This window comes from Panthera uncia (genome assembly GCF_023721935.1).
Source record: "Panthera uncia isolate 11264 chromosome C1 unlocalized genomic scaffold, Puncia_PCG_1.0 HiC_scaffold_3, whole genome shotgun sequence".
NCBI lineage: Eukaryota > Metazoa > Chordata > Mammalia > Carnivora > Felidae > Panthera > Panthera uncia.
This window is the reverse complement of record NW_026057584.1, coordinates 68,743,092-68,763,007: the sequence shown is the minus strand read 5'-3', so window position 1 is coordinate 68,763,007 and position 19,916 is coordinate 68,743,092.

Genomic DNA, 19,916 nt, shown 5'->3' with positions numbered 1-19,916 from the left:
GAGAATTTTCAGCTTTTTTTAGACCGATTTTATCTAGGTCAATATCCGAAAGACAGAAGTGGAGAAAAAAGAGTTGAAGAATAATAAATTGTTTTAAATTTGTTTTAAAATTGTTAAGATTTATTAAGGAACACACACACGTTGAGAGAGAGAGACAGAGCCAGAGGAGAGCCAGAGAGAGACAGAGATGCTCCTACATGGCAAGACATACTGCAAAATGTTAGATAACTCCATATTTATAAATTTAACACAGTTCCAATAAAAATACTAAGAATACACTCTTTTTTTTTACTTTTAATTAAATGTTTTGAGGTGATTATAGTTTCAAATGCAGTTGTAAAAAAATAACATAGAGAGATCTTGTGTAGCCTAATTAACCAATTTCCCTCAAAGGTCCCAACTTGCAAAGCTACAGTCCACTATCACAGTCGAGATATTGATAATGATACAGTCAAGACACAGAATAATTCCATCACCATAGAATATGTCATGGTGTCCTTTTTAGTGACATCTATTTGTTCCCATCCACACCCTGTCCTGAATCCCCAGAAAACATTAATCTGTTCTCTATTTGTATAATTTTCTCATGTCAAGAATGTTATATAAATTAAATGCTGTGGTGTGCAACCTTTTGGGAGTGCCTTTTTTTCACTAAAAAATAATTCCCCGAAGCTTCATCCAAGCTGTTACAAGTATCAATAAATACTTCATTCCTTTTTACTGCTGAGTAGTATTCCATGTTCTAGATAAACCTCAATCTGTTTAACCACTCTTCTGCTGACAGCTATTTCCAGATTTTAGCTATGATGAATAAAGCTGCTGCAAGATTCCCATACAGGTTTTTGCATAAACATAAATTTTCATTTCTCTGGGATAAATGCCCAGGAATGCAGCTACTAGGTCATATGGTGGTTTCATGTTTAGTTTTTTTTTTAAAGAAACTAGTAAACTGTTTTCCAGAGTGGCTGTACCATTTTACATTCACACCAACAATGGATGAGTGTTCTCTACATCCTTGCCAACAACTTACACGGTGTTACTTTTTTTTTCTTTTTTCTTTCTTTCTTTTTTTTTTAAACTAGCCTTTCTGGTATGGGTATAGTAACAACTCACTGTTGATTTAATTTTCATTTCTCTAACAGCTAATGATGTTGAAGTGGAGAAAAAAGGTGAGGAATAAAGAATTTCCTTTAAATCTTTTTGGTGAAAGAACATGCACATACAGACACACACACTTACAGAGTGACATGACATAATCCCAGGTGAGAAGAGTTATAATTCAAAGACATCAGACCTTCCAAATGCATCTATAAATTTAACACAACTGCAATAAAAACCTCAAAATATTTTAGCTTAATAACATAATATAAAATTTATCTGGAAGTAAAATAGATTAAGAGTAGACAAAACAATTATGTTTAAAAGCAGTGATGCATAATAAATTTGCTACCAGATACTTAATGTTTATAATATCATTATATACTAATGATCTTAGTGTAAAATTATTAAAATAATGTAATACCGGCTCAAGAAAAGACTGTTGAAGGAAAAAAAATGAAAGTCCAAAAACAGACCCAAGTAATTTTTATGCATTTAGTGTTTGAGATTTCAATTTAGTAAAGAGATGAGTTTTTGAGTTTTGCCTTTAGGAGAAATATTAAAGTTAGATCTCCATTGAACTATACAGCAAAATAGAGATAAATTAGAAAATCCAATGTAAAAATGAAGTCATAAAATATGGTCAAATCTTTACTACAATATCGAGTCACTAGGATTGGTTCAAGATACCAATATGTAATCACATGGAAAAATATCCTCTGACTGATTACAGCCAGGATATATATAATTTTCCTGTATTTATACTTCTGTGCTTTAATTTTTTTCTTTTGATAACCATGTAATACATTTGTGATTATGAAAAGGGGCATAAAAACTTTATATCAGTTGTGTTATTATAAAGATCTTGAACAGAGTGGGTGCTGCTTTGAAGGAGCTGACCCTAGAAGTAAATAAATGGCAGCTGTTATCAGGAGGTGGTGAGATGAAGGACTGCATGGAAACCTTTAATTTTTAGCTGGAGCTAGAAAGTGAAACATTTTTTTAAGGTTTTCCCTTTTAATATGTGAACAGATACTTAACTTTCTTTTTTTGAAAGACACAACTTCATGTCTCCATTCTCTCTTACTTCAACTAATTCTTGACTGCTGATAGCACTCTGGCACATGATGCCCATGTGTTATGTTGTTTAATTGCCACATGTATGAGATGGTGCTTCTGTGATTCCCATTTGGGTGTTGGGGATCCAAAACAGGGAGGGGTTGGAGCCCCTGGGTGGCTCAGTCAATGAAGCATCTGACTCTTGATTTCGGCTCAGGTCATGATCTCAAGGTTCGTGAGTTCCAGCACCACACTGGTCTCTGTGCCGACAGCCCGGTGTCTGCTTAGAATTCTCTTGTCTCTCTCTTTCTGCCCCTCCTGGCCCACATACACACGAGCTCTCTCTCTCTCTCTCAAAAATAAACATTAAAAAATGTAAAAACAAAACAAAACAGGGAGAGGTTAAGAAAACAGATAATAATTGATGCAGCTAGTATGTAGGCCCAGGACCTTAACTGCTTCCCTATATACCTTTCGGAGAAAGTGTCTACCTTTCTTACCACCAGCCCTGTCTACTCCTCTTCTGCCTCAGTGGCACCTTGTTGCTCCTCAAAGCTCTCAGGGTGTCTGCATTATTCCCTCTGGCAGGAAAACATTCCAACTATATGCATGCAGATGTGATCATCTGTCAACCTCTCGAAGAGGCCTTTTTGATCACACAGACTCAAATGGTGACTTCCCAACTTTTCTCACCACCTGATCTTGTATTATTCATTCAGGTGTTTATTCTCAGTTTCCTCCACTAGAAGGTAAGTGCCTATTTTTTTCAAACATATATTCCCCAAACTTGAATGAACAGATGATCTACGTACTAGCTCCTTATGGAAAATAAATTCAGTAGTACTGAAAAAGACAACAATTATAAAAATTATCCCTAAAGAGTGAAATTCCTTAGATACCATCTAGAAAAAACTCTAGAAACTCTGGACATCAATATTTGATTTTAAGACCCCAGGCCACATTTAAGGAAATCAACTGTGTGCCTAAGAAGCAATGTGACTTGTTAAATGAAACATAACAGGGTGTCAAACTATAAGTAGGGCTTTCACCTCAAAATCAACCCCTTGGCAGGCAGTGAACTGACTCCAAGACTCCAGAATTGCTCAAATATGTTTCTTTCAACAACTCTTTATCAGTGCCTTCAGAGCTTGTGAAAATTTAACTTCAATATATTCAATAATGGTTCAATATATTCAATAATGGAAATTTTTATCTCTTAAGAGTGGACTTGGCCTTGGAAATAGCCAGAGGTCATTTAAAGCCCACTGTGGGGAACAAGGTACGGACAAAGCAGACCTCATGAATTTTTCATCAAAAAAGTGATGTGATTAGAACATAATGAGACTCTCCTTTTCACTGTTTGCTTGTAAAGTGGCTCTGGAAGAACTTTTCAAATGGGATTGTGAGACTCGTTTTGAATGTCATTGTATAACAAATGTTGGTATTGACACCCTTCAAACCACTACTTTGGATGGCACAACACTCATTTTGATGTTTAAATTATGATCTGCTTGATTTATGTTTTAAAAATGCCAATCCATTTTATAATTAATATATACAGAGTTCGGAATAAAACATTTTCTCTCCAGTCTTCATGTTAATTTTAATTCAAATGTCTCTGAACCTGCATATGGATACCTTTTTAGTTGTACTTTATAAAATCATATTAACTTGTTAGGTGGATAAATTTCATTTTGTCCAGTGGATATATCTCTGACATGCTGTATAACAACCCAATTTTAAGAGTCAGAGAGGTATAAAATTTTTAATGCACAAAAGAAATTGATTCTGGAAAAGGCAAATCTATGAAAATAGTAGATAGATCAGTACAAATGGTCCCTAATTTACGATGGTTCAACTTAAAATTTTTGACTTTATGATGGTGGGAAAGCGATATGCATTCAGTAGAAACCATGTTTCGACTTTTGAATTTGGATCTTTCCAAGGCTAAGGGTCTGTGGTATGATACTCTTTCATGATGCGGGGCAGATGCAACCACAGCTCCCAGTCAACAATCGCAAGGGTAAACCACCAATAAATTTACAGCCATCCTGTCCCCATCCAACCATTTTGTTTTTCATTTTCAGTACATAGGTTTTGTGTTAGATGATTTTGCCCAACTGTAGGCTAATATAAGTGTTCTGGGAATGTTTGGAACTAAGCTATCAAGTTCGTTTGTAGTCAGATGTATTAAATACATTTTTGCCTTATAATATGGTTTTATCAGGATATAACCTCATCATAAGTCAAGGATGATTTGTAGTTGCCAGGGTTGGAGGAAGGGAGTGGGATGAACAGGTGCAGCATAGAAGTTTTAGGGCAGTGAGACTACTCTTTATGATACTGTCATATTGGATACATTTGGGCATTTGTCCAAACTCACAGAATGCCCAACACCAAGAGTGAGCCCTAATGTAAACTATGAACCTTGATGGATTATGATATGTCAGTGTAGGTTCTACAATTGTAACAAATGTGCCATTCTGGTGGGGAACAGTGATTATTTTAGTTTCCTTTTTTCCCCATTATTCCAATTATATGTTCATGCTTTTCTCTTATATAAGATTTATACGGAATGCACACATTTGGTAAGGTTCAATCTAATTTCCTATAAATTTTGCATAGGAAAATTTTTAAAAATTTAAATTACATTTATAATGATGCTTAAGAAGAATTGCAAGCTACTTAAGTGTTTTCTCAATCATTAAAGATTGAATTAGTTATATATATATATATATATATATCCTATGATATATGATTAGTTTAATGTATATATGATATATGACATATAGCATATATAATATATACTTATAATTATCTAAATATAATATGATATATGATGGCTGGTAACATATATCTATGATGGCTGGTAACATATATCTATGATGGCTGGAAATAATTAACTTGAATATTATTTTCCCCACACATTTAGAATAAATATAAATTCAAAAATTAAAAAAAGAAAATAAAAGAATTTGGTCCATGATCTCCCACCTGTCTTCCAATTCAGTGATAGTGTCACTCTCTTTGAAAGAAGACAAGTCAGGAGACATGAGTTATTATCCTGTACTGTAATATCTTAGCTGTAGATCTCAGACAAGATACGTAACTGTTCTGGCCTCAGTTTCTATGGTGTGGTTGTGACTTTGGAACTAATCATTGCAATCTCTTCCAGTCCTAGCTATTCTTTTATTCAGTGCCATTAGAGGGGGCTTGCTATTTCAAAGGACCTTATTGTAAAAGATCTTGTAAAGCTAATATTTATCCTTACTTAATCCTTTTTAGGAAATGCATTAAGTGCATGAAACCTGGTAAAGTAACATAGTTTATTTTTAGTACAGACATGTTAGATATGTAAGCTGCAGGGGTTTTTTTCCCTTTGTTTGTTCTTAATTAATGACATGTTATAAATCCAAACTTGTGTTCTAAAAGGTTGAAATTCAAACTGCTAAGTAACAAAGTGTACCTGTGAGATTTGTTCTAAAGTGAACTGACTTGCATTCTTTTCTAATATCCACAAAATATCTCCATTTTGTTAGGAATAAAGGTGTCCTCATGGGTTAGCAAGAATATTTTATTATATTCAAAAAGAACACCCTGACTATGCAAGTAACAGATTTAAACAGATGGAGTGAAAACTCTAATTTTTGCAACCTCGTTTTTAAATAGGAATATGTGGGCTAGTTACTAAATACAAAACCATGACTTCAACCTACTCACTCTCCCAAATTGCTTGCTATTTTCAATCAACATCCTCAGGTTCAAGAAAAAACAAACAAACAAAAAAAACTCCTAAGACAGATAAAGTTTACCTGAATTTACCATTTGGACTTCACCATAGCCACCCCACCCCCCAGCCAGTCCTTTAACAATCTTTGTTTAATTGGTCCCCTGCAGGTTTATTTATAACACAGTCTTTATCCTTGGATATGTTTAAAATACTAGAAGCTGTTAGCTATTACCAAGAGAAAAAAAAAAAAAAAACAAATCCTATCCATCCAAATTTGCAAGTTGACTTGCCACTATAAAGATAATGGTCACAAATGTATGCCTTTCACTGCTACTTTGAGACTGTTTTATCAGGAAGCCCAGGAATCAAGTATTTTCCTTGCACATTTGTGGAGATAGTTTTGCATCTCAAAAAACAAAAACAAACAAACAAAAAACCCAAAAAACAAAACACCCCTGCATCTATAATGAAAACTGTTTGGTGAAATGTTAGTCTTCATAAAGCCCCTGGGAAGATTTGAGGGACAGATTTTTTTTTTCCCCATCAAGAACAAAGGATCAAGTAAATCACAAATTCTCTACAAGCCTTCCTTCCTTCCTTCCCTCTACTTAAAAAAACCTGTTATGTTTGATTAGAAAAGAAAAAAAAAAGAGTGAACCATAGTGTGGAGAAATCAAGTCTTATGGAGTTAATCTATATGGGCAGTCTTGGGTTATAGGCAGTGAACAACTAGCTTTCCCCTTCCCTGCCGCTGGAAAAAAAAAGTGTGCACTGGTATACACACATAAGTTGACTATAGTTTTTTTCTGGCACAAAGGTTACATAGCACACAATTTTAAGATAACAGCAAAATAAGCAATACTCTACTGTAAATTCCATATAGCCAATTGATTCTCACAGAATACCTTAGCTGAATTTTGCTGAATCCTGGTATCCATAGCCAAAGTATGGTTGCAGTTAGTAAATGAATTTGGTTCCAACTTGAATGTTGGTTGACATTTTCATTTAAGTTAATGAGTAAGGTGAAAGCGAAGCATCTATGATATGTGTAGGAACGGCACTTGGTCTTCATGTGACTCCAGCTCATTGGATTCAAGTTTGTGAATGCTAGAAGAATTTCGAAAAATCCCCTCGATTTTTTAATGGGCTAATCACAGTAGAATGGCTACAGGCACTAAAGAATTTTACCTATAACCTGCATTATTAGCATTTTTTCCATCATTTTTAAAAATTTAAACAATCAATAAAACAACAAATTAAAAGCAAATTTGTAACGTTTGTTGAATTCTGAGGTGTAAATGCTGACACCATGATCTATTTCAAGCTACCAGCGTGATGCCAGGAAATGTGAAATGGGGAGATACACAGCAGCCCACGCGTATATTTTCCACCATTATTATTATATTTCCACCATTCACACAGCAGAGGTAAATAACCTCAAAGGCATAAATAATAGTAAGATGAAATAAAATAATTAGGAAATGATGAGTTTTGAGGATTTATTATCTTTGCTTTTAATATATTTTTATTAAAAATTCTTAATGTTTATTTTTGAGAGAGAGCGCAAGTGGGGAGGGGCAGAGAGAGAGGGAGACACAGAATCTGAAGCAGGCTCCAGGCTCTGAGCTGTCAGCACAGAGCCCAATGCGGGGCTCGAAGTCACATACCATGAGATCATGACCTGAGCCAAAGTCAGATGCGTAAGTGACTAAGCCACCCAGGTGCCCCAATATATTTTTCAACTGTAAGTTTGCATGAGTTAATTTTTAATAATGGCTGAAATTTAAAAAAGGCTTTAATACATTTTTTAAAAGTTTATTCGTTTATTTTGAGACAGAGACAGAGAGTGCATGTACATGTGGTAGAGGGGCAGAGAGAGAGTGAGAGAGAGAGAATCCCAAGCAGGCTCTGTGCTGTCAGGATGGCCCCCAACATGTGCCTGGATCTCACCAACTGTGAAATCATTACCGGTACTGAAACCAAGAGTTGGGTGCTTAACCGAGTGAGCCACCAAAGGGCCCCTACTTTTAATACATTTTTAAATGATTTTTAACAATTGGCTCACAGAATTCCTGAAAATTTAAAAATCAGTTCTTGTGAGTTGGTAAAGTTGGTGCCAGCATACCCCTACATGTGGGTAAAGACATCTGAAATCCAAAAAACAAGACACCACCTTCTTCTGTTTATGCCAATATCTACATAAGCTAAAGACACTAAAGGGCACAAACACTAAGATTTTTCCCTTGTCACATAGCAGTATTTCCTCCCTCTCAGGTCACTGCCTTTTATTAGCTGATCTGTAGTATTTGATCTCACGACCCAGTAGGGAAGGTGAGAAAAATGTAAGAAATCATTCCCAATTATGATTGGTTGCTGTAGCAGGTCTTTCTTATGGTTAACTTTCACAATATACAATTAATATGCTTTAATTATTTTGCACTTCAAATGCTCTGAGAAGTAAAAATTTTCACGCTGAATCTGAAGGCCTACAGTATCATTGTTTTCAAATTCAAGTATTACAAAGAAAAATAATTAAGGATTTTTGAGTATTTGATTACTTTTATTAAAAAAAACAAATCTTACCAATGTTTAATTGTTTTCATGAAAGAAAATTGATGGATGAATAATTTTATATACTACCAAGTAATTCTACATAATTAAAATCTAAGAAAAAGTGAAGTTGATTGAATTGAAAGCTTTTCAGAAAAAAATAAATAGCAATATTTAACAATTTGTTTTATTTTTGCCTTAAATATTCATACTCTAACATTTCTTTTCTTTTTTTTTTATTTTTTCATTTTTTTTTTAACATTTATTTATTTTTGAGACAGAGAGAGAGAGAGCATGAACAGGGGAGGGTCAGAGGAAGAGGGAGACATAGAATCTGAAACAGGCTCCAGGCTCTGAGCTGTCAGCACAGAGCCTGACGTGGGGCTCGAACCCACAGACCGCGAGATCATGACCTGAGCCAAAGCCGGACGCTTAACCGACTGAGCCACCCAGGTGCCCCTCTAAGATTTCTTTTCTATGATGACTCTGGAGGTCAGCATTCAACCTCTCACTGGTATATATTGTTGTAATAGCTGATGCCCAGGGGAACATGAACATATAGGCCAAAATAAGCACATAAATTCTATTTACTAAATGAAGAAAAATTATTAAGAAAGGAGAAACAAAGAATTTAAACTAATCACAGTAAATAAATTCAAACAGTTTAAAGAAGACAAACTGACAAAGCAAGAACAGGAGTCATAAAACAGTTTAAGAATAATTTTAGGAATAAAAAATGTATAATAGTTGAAAAGCATACTAAAGTGGACCATGAAAGTGCAGGACAGATAAAGCCAAAGAATAAATTAGTGAGCTGAAGATCAACTTGAGACCCCATAACAGAAGACAGAGGAGATAATAAGGAAGTATATTTAAAAGAAAAGCTAAATAAGAGACTCTTAAAAACTGAGAACAAACTGAGGGCTGATGGGGGGTGGGAGGGAGGGGAGGGTGGGTGATGGGTATTGAGGAGGGCACTTTTTGGGATGAGCACTGGGTGTTGTATGGAAACCAATTTGACAATAAATTTCATATATTTAAAAAAATAAAAAAGAAAAGAAAAGCTAAGAGAAATGGAGGATAGGATGGGAAATGTATCTGGATAATAAAAATCCCCCCAAATATAAAAAATAATAATACATTTCAAAGAATTAAAAACAGATGAACTGTTTATGATTGAAAACATTTAAAGAGTACCCATCTAACTGAAGTAATCATACTTTCATATATGGAAGTAAAAAAAAAAATTAAAATTAAAAAAAATAGAAAAAAAAAGCACATTAACTACAAAGCCAGGAATCAGACTAATCAGATCTTTTTTAACAGCAACATTATATACAAGAGAAAAATGGAGTAATAATTTTATGGATTCAAAGTGGAAAAAAAAGTCAACCTGGTTATATATATCCAGTCAAGTTTCCATTTAAATAAGAAGACATTTAAAGACACTAAAAATAAAGAAAGTAAATAAAGTTTATTATTTTCTAAAATAGAAAGCAGCAAAGAAGTGACATATCAAAAATGCATTAATAAAATCCCAAAACTTTAATTCTAGGTAATATAAACATTACCTAATTTGAGGATGGGGAGAAGAGGGACTAGAGAGATATGACAGCATACTAAAATATGTGTTTATTAGAGGAGTATATAGATACTGATAAATTTTTAAAAATCTACAAGGCTAAATACCAGCATGGTCTCAAGGATATCCACCATTTGAAAAGAAGCAGAACAATGAACTTCTATACAAATTAAAGAAAACTGACTAACCAGTTGAAAACAGAATAGAGAGATAGGTAACCAAAAGGAAGTAAAGTAAATTGAAATATATGAAAAAGAAGTGGCAGAAATGAGAGTCATTACAATAAATGTAAATGGACTTAACTCAACAATTAAAAGATATTTTCAGACTGGATAAGAAATGTTTAATAGTATATCAGGTAAAAGAGACACACTTAAAATATTGTATATAGAAAGTTAAAATAATAGAAAAAGATAAACCAGGCCAAAATTAGTCAAAATGAAGTTGAAGTAGTAATTTGAGTACCTGACAAATTTAAAGCAAATTTAAAGTAGAATCTAAAAGAAAATGACATAATAAAGGATAAAAAGAAATGAACAAAAGAGAACAACAGAGCAGAATATATAACTGCTACACATGTGTGTAAAGTTAAAACATATAATGCCATAAGTAAGAATACTGCAACAAAAATAAAGCACCAATCATAGTTTAAAATTTTAACAATTTCTTTAATAACAAGCATAGTAAAAATATAAGTAACCTGAGTAATACAATTAATAGGTTTAAATTACTAGATAAATATAGAATACTTTATCAAAAAACAGAGATGGGAAGAGAGAGTGTGCAGTACTTAAGTAAACTACTAAGTATATTTATCATGGAAAAAATTATTCAGTATTTAAAGATATATAAAATTAAAAGTTATGTATTCAAAGAATTGTAAAGAAAGTGAGCAAACCCAAATAAACAAGAAGAAAGACCATTGTAAAGAAAAGGGCAAAAATCATGGAAATAAAAAAAAAGCAGTAAAACAAAAAAAAAAAAATCATTGTTCTTAAACACACTAATAAGCCTCTGGCAAATTAGACAAAGAGAAAAAGAATAGATGCACATAACAACATCAATAAAGAATTAGAAAAAAAAAGCACTACAGTTGTAGAAGAGTTTTTTAGAAGGTATGATGAATAACAAACTCTAATAAAATTTAAAACCTGTAAGAAATAATTCTATATCTAAAAAAAATATGTAAAATCCACAAAGTGATACAACAAGAAATAGATAACCTAAACGTATCAATCATTATTGAAAATTGAAACGGTAGACTTCCTTTCTTACAATCAATCTAGGACCATATAAGGAAGTTAATAAAATTTAGTGTTAGTCCTTATTTTTACTAGTTCTAAAACACAGGAAAAAAAGTGAAAACTGTAACTAATTTCATGATGTTCATGTAATCTCAATTGCAAAACTGGATAAAAATGAAATGCAAGAATACCATAAGTCATTTCATTCATTAGTGTGTATGTTCTAGAACTAGAAGTGACCCTCCTTAGTTTGGCTTAAACACACACACACACACACACACACACACACACACACACACACACCAAATCCTATTTAATGTACAGTGAGTACCAGACAATGTTGTAAGAAAAGGAAAAGAAAATGGAGGTACCAAGATTGAAAATTAGAATTTATAAATAGTATGCTCATGTACAAAGAACCACATTATTAACAATTCCAGTTCGTAAGAAAGGTTAGCAAAGTTGCTAGATTAAGTTAAATAGAACAAAAATAATTTATCTTTTACCAGAAGTATGTACTAAAAAAGATGGCATTCGAAATTAGTTAAAAAAAAATTCTAGAACATATGTAAAAACTCATTTAACAAAGAATACTCAAGACCCATTTAGAGAGAATGTTAAAACTCTATTAAAGGACAAAAAGGAAATTCTGAAAGATGGAGATGAAAAACATTCCATGCTTTTGACTGGGGCACCTCTAATCAAAGAATGATAAATACTATCATCACTATCTATACATTCAATATGACCCCAAATTCCAATCTAAAATTCTAAGTGGATTTTTTAAAGAATGTGATAAACATATTTTAAAATATATGGGGAATAACAGAAGTACATGAATGGTTACATTACCCTGAAAAAGAATTCAAAAGGGGACTTGCTTTACTAGACTATAAACAATACTCCAAAGCCATAATAATAAAAATGGTGTGATAATGACATATAACTAAAGAAATAGACCAGTGAAAACAACAGAGATTATAGAAATGGATGCAGGTATAAAGGAGAACTTAATTTGTAATGTTTCCACAAACCAATGAAGGAAAATTAGAATGCTTGGTAGATGGTCTTCTTAAAACCAGCTGACTGTGTGGAAAAAACAAAATTTCCTGCTTACTACATATGCAGAAGGAGCTACCTGTAGATTTAAAAACTCAAATGTAAAACTTAAAACTATACTTATGGAAAGATAATATAGGAAAATAAGCTGTGATCCAGGGGTGGAGAAAGACTTCTTTAAAAAACTATAGAGCTCATAAAGAACTTTAATACCTTAGTTCTGGGGCTAACATCATGAAGGCTACAATGATAACTAACAATCAATTCACACAGTTTTAAATACAGGTTCTTATCCAGTTTTACTTGAAACATGCTGTGTTAGAATAAAGATTCAGCTGAAAAATTGCTAGACCTGTTAACAACTTAAATCTACTCATGTGTGTGTATGTATGTACTACATAGCATTAAAAATGAATATAGTCAAATAGATATAATGGCAATTGACTGCATCAGAGGAAAAGATTACTTCTCTTAAATTCCATACAACAGCCCTGGAAAATACTTTTTTTTTTCCATGACTCACTGAAAGTGTGTTTTATTTTTGGAATGTCTTCTGAAAAGCTAAGGTCACATCAGCCAACAGCTTGCTGATGAACATTTCTACAATATGAAATAGAAAGCCCATAAAGCTAGTTTTAGCCATACTGTGGTTTCTCAATTCAACTGTATTTAAATAAGATTATTTCAAATATTTTTGATAACATAATACAATTTAAATTTTTTTTTTGTTTTATTTAAATTTGAGAGAGAAAGAGGGAGACAGAGCAAGGGAGGGGCAGAGAGATGGAGACAGAATCTGAAGCAGGCTCCAGGCTCCACGCTGTCAGCACAGAGCCCGACGAGGGGTTCAAACCCACAAATCGTGAGATCATGACCCAAGCTGAAGTCGGACACTTAACCAACTGGGCCACCCAGGTGCCCCATAACGTGGTACAATTTATTTGGATTTTAATGCAAATACAATTTTGTTATTGGTAATATTCACTTATATATGTTACTTTCACAGATTGTTGCTTCCCACTACAATAATTTAATATATAGTATAAGTGAGGACATATTGATACAAAAGTCATCCTTAGCATTTTTTCCCAAATTTTGTTTTAAATTTAGAGAAGCAACATTTATTTACCATCTTTCCTTACATTTTTAAAATGATTATTTGCTATGGTAGGATCTCTCTTTAGAATAATAATTATAAATAAAAATCTTTAATCATATGGTAACCAAAAGAACTCTAGATGTATTCAGAATATATTCATGCAACTTTTATGCAGTCTTTTTACAAAAGGCGCCCGATATTATCGGAAGCTTAATTATCTTGTCCTATTTCATCTCATGTCACCATACTAGAATAATATAAGCATTCAGAAATCATACGGGAAGAAGACCACCAAAAGGAAGAAGTCAAGGTTTTGTCTTTTTTTTTAAATCACCTTTAGCTCTTGCCTGGTTTCTTTTACACTGTGTATATAGAGCATAAATATTTTTGCTCAGGTGAACATTTCAAAATTTTTCTTTTTATTATTATGGAAAACTTCCAATACATTCACAATTAAAGATAATAGAGTGGAAATATCTGATACCCTCAATACTCAGGTTACATAACTATCAACTCGTTGGTAATGCTGGTTCACCTTTACTGACACTATCATATCTTCTATACAGCAGATATCATATCATCTGCACATAATTCAACACCTAGTTCTAAAAGAATATTTTCCTCAAAAAATACACAGCCACAACGCTACAATTTTTTTAAATTAGTACTATATCTTAATATTATTAGATATCCAGTCACTATACAACTTTTCCTGACTTTTAAAAATTTGTTTGAATTGGAATACAATAAGATCCATTCATTGCCTTTAATAAGTATGCATCTCATTTGTTTTGATCTATAGATTTTAACCTATAAATTTGAATCTACATCCTTAGCCTCACTCTACTTATAATTTGTTTTATAACTAAAAATAAAAAAATAAAAAACTGGGTTATTTGTTCTGTAGTTTTCCACAGTTTGGGTTTTGTTGATTGTATCCTCATGATGCTGTTTTTAATGCTCTTTTGTCACACGATGAATAGAAAACGAAGTTCAAAGCTGGATTGGTTTCAGGTTCAACTTTTTGTATTGCTACCACATAGGTAGTGTTGTGTATTTTTTTCAGGAGTCCATAATATCTGGTCCTTTCTCTTTTTGTGACAATGTAAGTAACAGTGATAATTATTGGTTGGATCTGTTGTTTCAATCGAAGTTGCAAAAAGGTGTGATTTTATTTCTTTCATTCATTCTTTATGTATTATCTGGAGTATCTTTTTAAAAGCTCCTCTTATCAATTACTTGTTACCAAAGGTATAATTATATACAAAACAAGATAAGTGCTAGAGTGTTTTGTATTTTCTAATCTTCAAAATGATGAGTTGGTTACCTTGAATGGTGACGAATGAGGTTTTTTTAAGGTGTTATAAACCCATATTTAAACACGTTTCAGTCTATGGAGGTTATTATTACTTTTCAAGTTCAAATTTCCCCATCTATGGCTAGTAAAAACATCTTTAATTGACTGCAGTGTCTTCTTGGTATGTTCATAAAGGCTTTAATAGTTTCCTTAGTTTTTAATGTGACATTCTGGGCTCATATGTACATTTCCTACCCTAGACCTGAGTGAAATCAGCCATTTCCCCAAGGAATGCTTGTTCATTTCACTTTAGTGGGAAATGGTAGATAGGAATTATTATCTAAATATTGGGGAAGAAGCTTATCATTGCTACTGGGTCAGTCTGTATTTTTAAGGTTTGCTTTTTAGTGGCAGGACCAGCTTTTTTATTTTTTTTTTATTTATTTTTTTTTTAATTTTTTTTTTCAACGTTTTTTATTTATTTTTGGGACAGAGAGAGACAGAGCATGAACGGGGGAGGGGCAGAGAGAGAGGGAGACACAGAATCGGAAACAGGCTCCAGGCTCCGAGCCATCAGCCCAGAGCCTGACGCGGGGCTCGAACTCACGGACCGCGAGATCGTGACCTGGCTGAAGTCGGACGCTTAACCGACTGCGCCACCCAGGCGCCCCAGGACCAGCTTTTTTAAAAGACAAAAACACCATGAATTCATACAGATACCTTCAATTCAAATTTACTTAAACTTATCTGTCTTGTCCATCTTGTCTATCTTCTTGCACCAAGAATCCTGGTTTCCAAAGATAACAACATAATCAGAAACGCTCCAGGCTCCGAGCTGTCAGCACAGAGCCCAGTGCGGGGCTCGAACCCATGAACCGTGAGATCATGACCTGAGCTGAAGTTGGATGCCCAACCAACTGAGCCACCCAGATGCCCCAGCTTCCAAACTTTTCTGATTTTATCTCTTATATTTAGTTAAATTATCTACTTCAAATTTAGTTTTATATGCTGTGGAGTAAGGTTCAAAGTTTTACTTTGTTTTGTTTTGTTTTGACATGGAGATCTAATCATTACACCATTTATTTAAAAGACCACAGTCCTTTGAATTATCTTCACACATTTGTCAAAAATCAATTGAGTATACATATATATGGTCTAATCATCAACTTAATAATGTTCCACTGATCTGTATGACTATCACCTATTCCCTATGTCAATATTTCTTATCATAATTAATGTAGCTTTCATAATACATTTTGAAGTCCTCTGATTTTTTCTTTTCCTTTTTTCAGTTTTTTGGCTATGCTAGGTGCTTTGCCTTTCCATATGTAGCTGACAATCAGCTTGTCAATTTCCTTTAAATTGCCTATTGGAATTTTGATTAGGATTGTATAGACTCTACACCTCAATTTGTGAAGAAGACATCCTAACAATACTGCATGTTTCAATTTTTTGTAGTTTTCAGTAAACAGTTTTTACACTGCTAAATATTTCATGTTTCAATGTTATGATTTCAATTTCTAATTTTTTATTCCTAGTATTGAGAAGTATAATTGAATTTTTGAAATTGATCTTGTAGTCAACAACTTGCTAATCTTAATTAGTTGTAGTAACTTTTTTTGTCATTTGTATTTATAGACAATTTTACTTTTTTTCCAATCTGCATATTTTTTTTCTTTCTTATGCTTTTTAAACTAGATAACACCTTCAATACAATGTTGAGCATAAGTGAGGAGAGTGAACATCTTTCCTGTTTTTTGTTAATTTCAGGAAAACATCCAGTATTTCATCATTACATATGATGTTATTAATAAGATTTTGTCTGGGTTTTTTTAGATGCTCTAAAGTTTGAAAAGATACTATTCTATTCGTAGTTTCTATTGGTTTTTATCCTAGGTAGATACTGAATTATTTTGTTCAATGTTTTTCTGCATTTACTGAGTAGATCATATAGTTTTACTTTTTAGCAATAAAATCAAGACTATAAAATAAACAGATTTAAATGTATTAGGTACAGAATAAGGAATTGAAAATAGAAGAAAAAAACAAGAAAATCTGAACATGAAAATGTTAATTTAAAAGCATACATAACAAAACATATATAAAGATAAACTTAAAAATTGTATTATAGTTCCTAAAATAAGAAACTAAAAGTAAGACTTAAACATATTACTAAACACAGCCAAATTAGAAATTAGACGATTTTGAAGGAAAAGAGATGAAAAATATGAAAGAGAAATTAAGAATCATGGATCCAAATGATTCTTATATTTCTAGAAAGAAAGAATGGAGAATGGAGAATTAATTAATATTGAAAATGACCATAATTGAGAGCTTGTTTTCCAGATTTTGTGAAAAACACAAATTCCCAGTTTATAAGTACAGAAAGTTTGAAGCAATATTAATAAGAATAAATTCCTAGGTACTTTGTTATAAAATTTCATTTCTTCAATGGGAATTAAAGAATATTGTCACTCAAAAACAAAAAGTAGGAAAGTGGATAAAAGGAAACAACAAGAAATAAAACACAAAATAAGATAGTTGAAATTAATCCAAATATGTGAGAAATTATCATACATGTATATGAAAAAGTTTATTTAAAAAACACCACAACAAAGCTTACTGTATATTCACACAACTGTATAATTGATCTATATCCTATTTACAAAAGACACATAAAATCTCAAGAATATACAAAAATGATAAGCAAATGAATAGAAAAGTATATATCAGACATATACTGACAAAAAATAACTTGTAGTTATAACAATAATAACATCAGACAAAATTTGTTCTAAGGCAAAGAGAATGAGGTAAAAGAGGCTCAATGCATAATGCCAAGAGGAAAACTTTGCCAAAACTCTAAGTCAAAACTTAAATGCAACTAATATTAGAGTCTCAAAAAATACAAAGCAAATACTGCACACAGAAATAGAAATTGAAAAATAGACAACCAGAGTTTCAAAAAAGTTATTAATGTATCAAAAACTTATTTGCAAAAAACTATTATTACAATTTATGTGAAAAAACACTGACTACAAGTAAAACCTCATGGCTGGAGAACTGGTATTATACAAGCTGCATTCATTAACCGCATGTAATTAAATTGAAAATAATGAAAAATTAACTAGTAAAAAATATACTGGAAATTTTACAAAATGAAAGTGCTTCTAAATAACTCACAGGTGAAACAGAAGTCATACTAAAAATAAGAAAATTAGAAATAAATTTAAATATATTTAAATCCTTAAAAAAATTAAATAATACAGGGGCACCTGGCTGGCTCAGCTGATAAGAGCATGCAACTCTTAATCTTAGGGTTGTGAATTTGAGCCCCATGTTGGGTGTAGAGATTACTTAAAAAGTAAAATAAAACCTTAAAAAAAAAATACTTTATTCAACTTGTGGAATTAAATTTGGAATTAAATGTTACAAACAGGAAAATTTATAGCTACAAATTCTTGCACTAAAAAATCATGCACTATAAATTAACTATGCCTGCAAACAAAAATTTGGAAAAGAATTAAAGAAAACCTAATGAAATCTCTAAGAATGAATCAACTAATTAAAGTGGAGAGAAGATAATAATGAACTAGAATATCAAGAAACAATAAAAACAATTGGTGATTCTTGGACAAAAGTAATGATAGAACCCGGATCATCTGACCAAGGAAACTAGAAAAGGCAAAAATAAACAATATTGGAAATAAGGGTCTCAAAAATGAAGACAGTGATTTAATTAATCATAACAGAATACTTTTAACACATTTATACATTTACATTTAATATGACTAACAGAATAAATTAAAAACCTGAATTCTAGCGACAGTGAAGATGACTGAATCAACAGGTTAAAAACGGTCAATTTTCCCAGAAATATCCTTCCCTCCAAATTTGCCAACAATGTGATATGTTTTTATAGGTAATCTCTACCATCTTACATAAAGTATGCAAAAACTAGAAATAAAAAGAGAAATTCAGTAATTCATTTAATCACTTTAGTGTAAAACGGATACCAAAACCTAACAAAGACAGAAGAAAGAAAAGATGTTTCTATATCACTTACAGGTACAAATACAAAAATTCTAAACAAAATTAAAAGTGGTGGAACAACTGGTTATCAAAGAAAGGAAGGGAGGAAGGAAGGAAAATTAAAGAAAACTTGGATCTATCCTTACAATATACATATAACTGAATTACAGTGAATTATTGACCTAATGAGAAATTAAAAACGTATAATGAAAAATAAAAGAAAAATCTTTATTACCTTAAAGCAATAAGGATTTCTAAAATAAGATGCTAAATATAAAATAAATAACTGGTAAAAAATTAACAGCATTAGAATTAGAATTTTCTCTCAGAAAAAGAAAAAGAAATCCACCATAAACAATGAGAGAAAAAAAAGTCAAAGCCTGAGAAGACTGTTGATTTATGCATATTAACTCTTAAAGATTTTATGTCTTCCATTTATATAAAGAGCTCTTAGAAATCAATAAAATAGGGGTGTCTGGGTGGCTCAGTCGGTTAGGCATCCAACTTCAGCTCAGGTCATGATCTTGTGGTTCACGAGTTCGAGCCCTGCATCTGGTTCTGTGCTGACAGCTCAGAACCTGGAGCCTGCTTCAGATTCTGTGTCTCCCTCTCTCTCTTCCCCTCCCCCACTCACTCTCTGTGTCTCTCTCTCAAAAATAAGTAAACATTAAAAATTTTAAAAAAATCAATAAAATAGATAATCTTCCCTCAAATTGGGGGCAAAGATGTGAATAAACAATTCACAAAAGAGAAAACCTAAATAAGAAACATAAAAAGATGTTCAAACTCACTAATGAGATACAAATGTGCATCCATGATCTTGAACAAAATTAGGTATGATAATACCAAATATTGCTGAGGCTGTGAAGCAACGTGTTATTTTATACACTGTTGAAAGAAAGGTAAATTTGTTGTACCTATTTGGAGATGTATTTGGCAATATTTAGTAAAGTTGTAGTTGTGTATATTTTTAATACAATTCTATGCCTAATTTATATACATTCTAAAATGTTTGCACATATGTACAAAAGCTGCTTCTGTTACTTGTTTTGAAAAAATAATCTAAAAGAAGGAAAACAAAAAGGGAAAGAAAAGGAGAAAGGAAAGGAAAGGAAAAGAAAGGGAAGGGAAGGGAAGGGAAGGGAAGGGAAGGGAAGGGAAGGGAA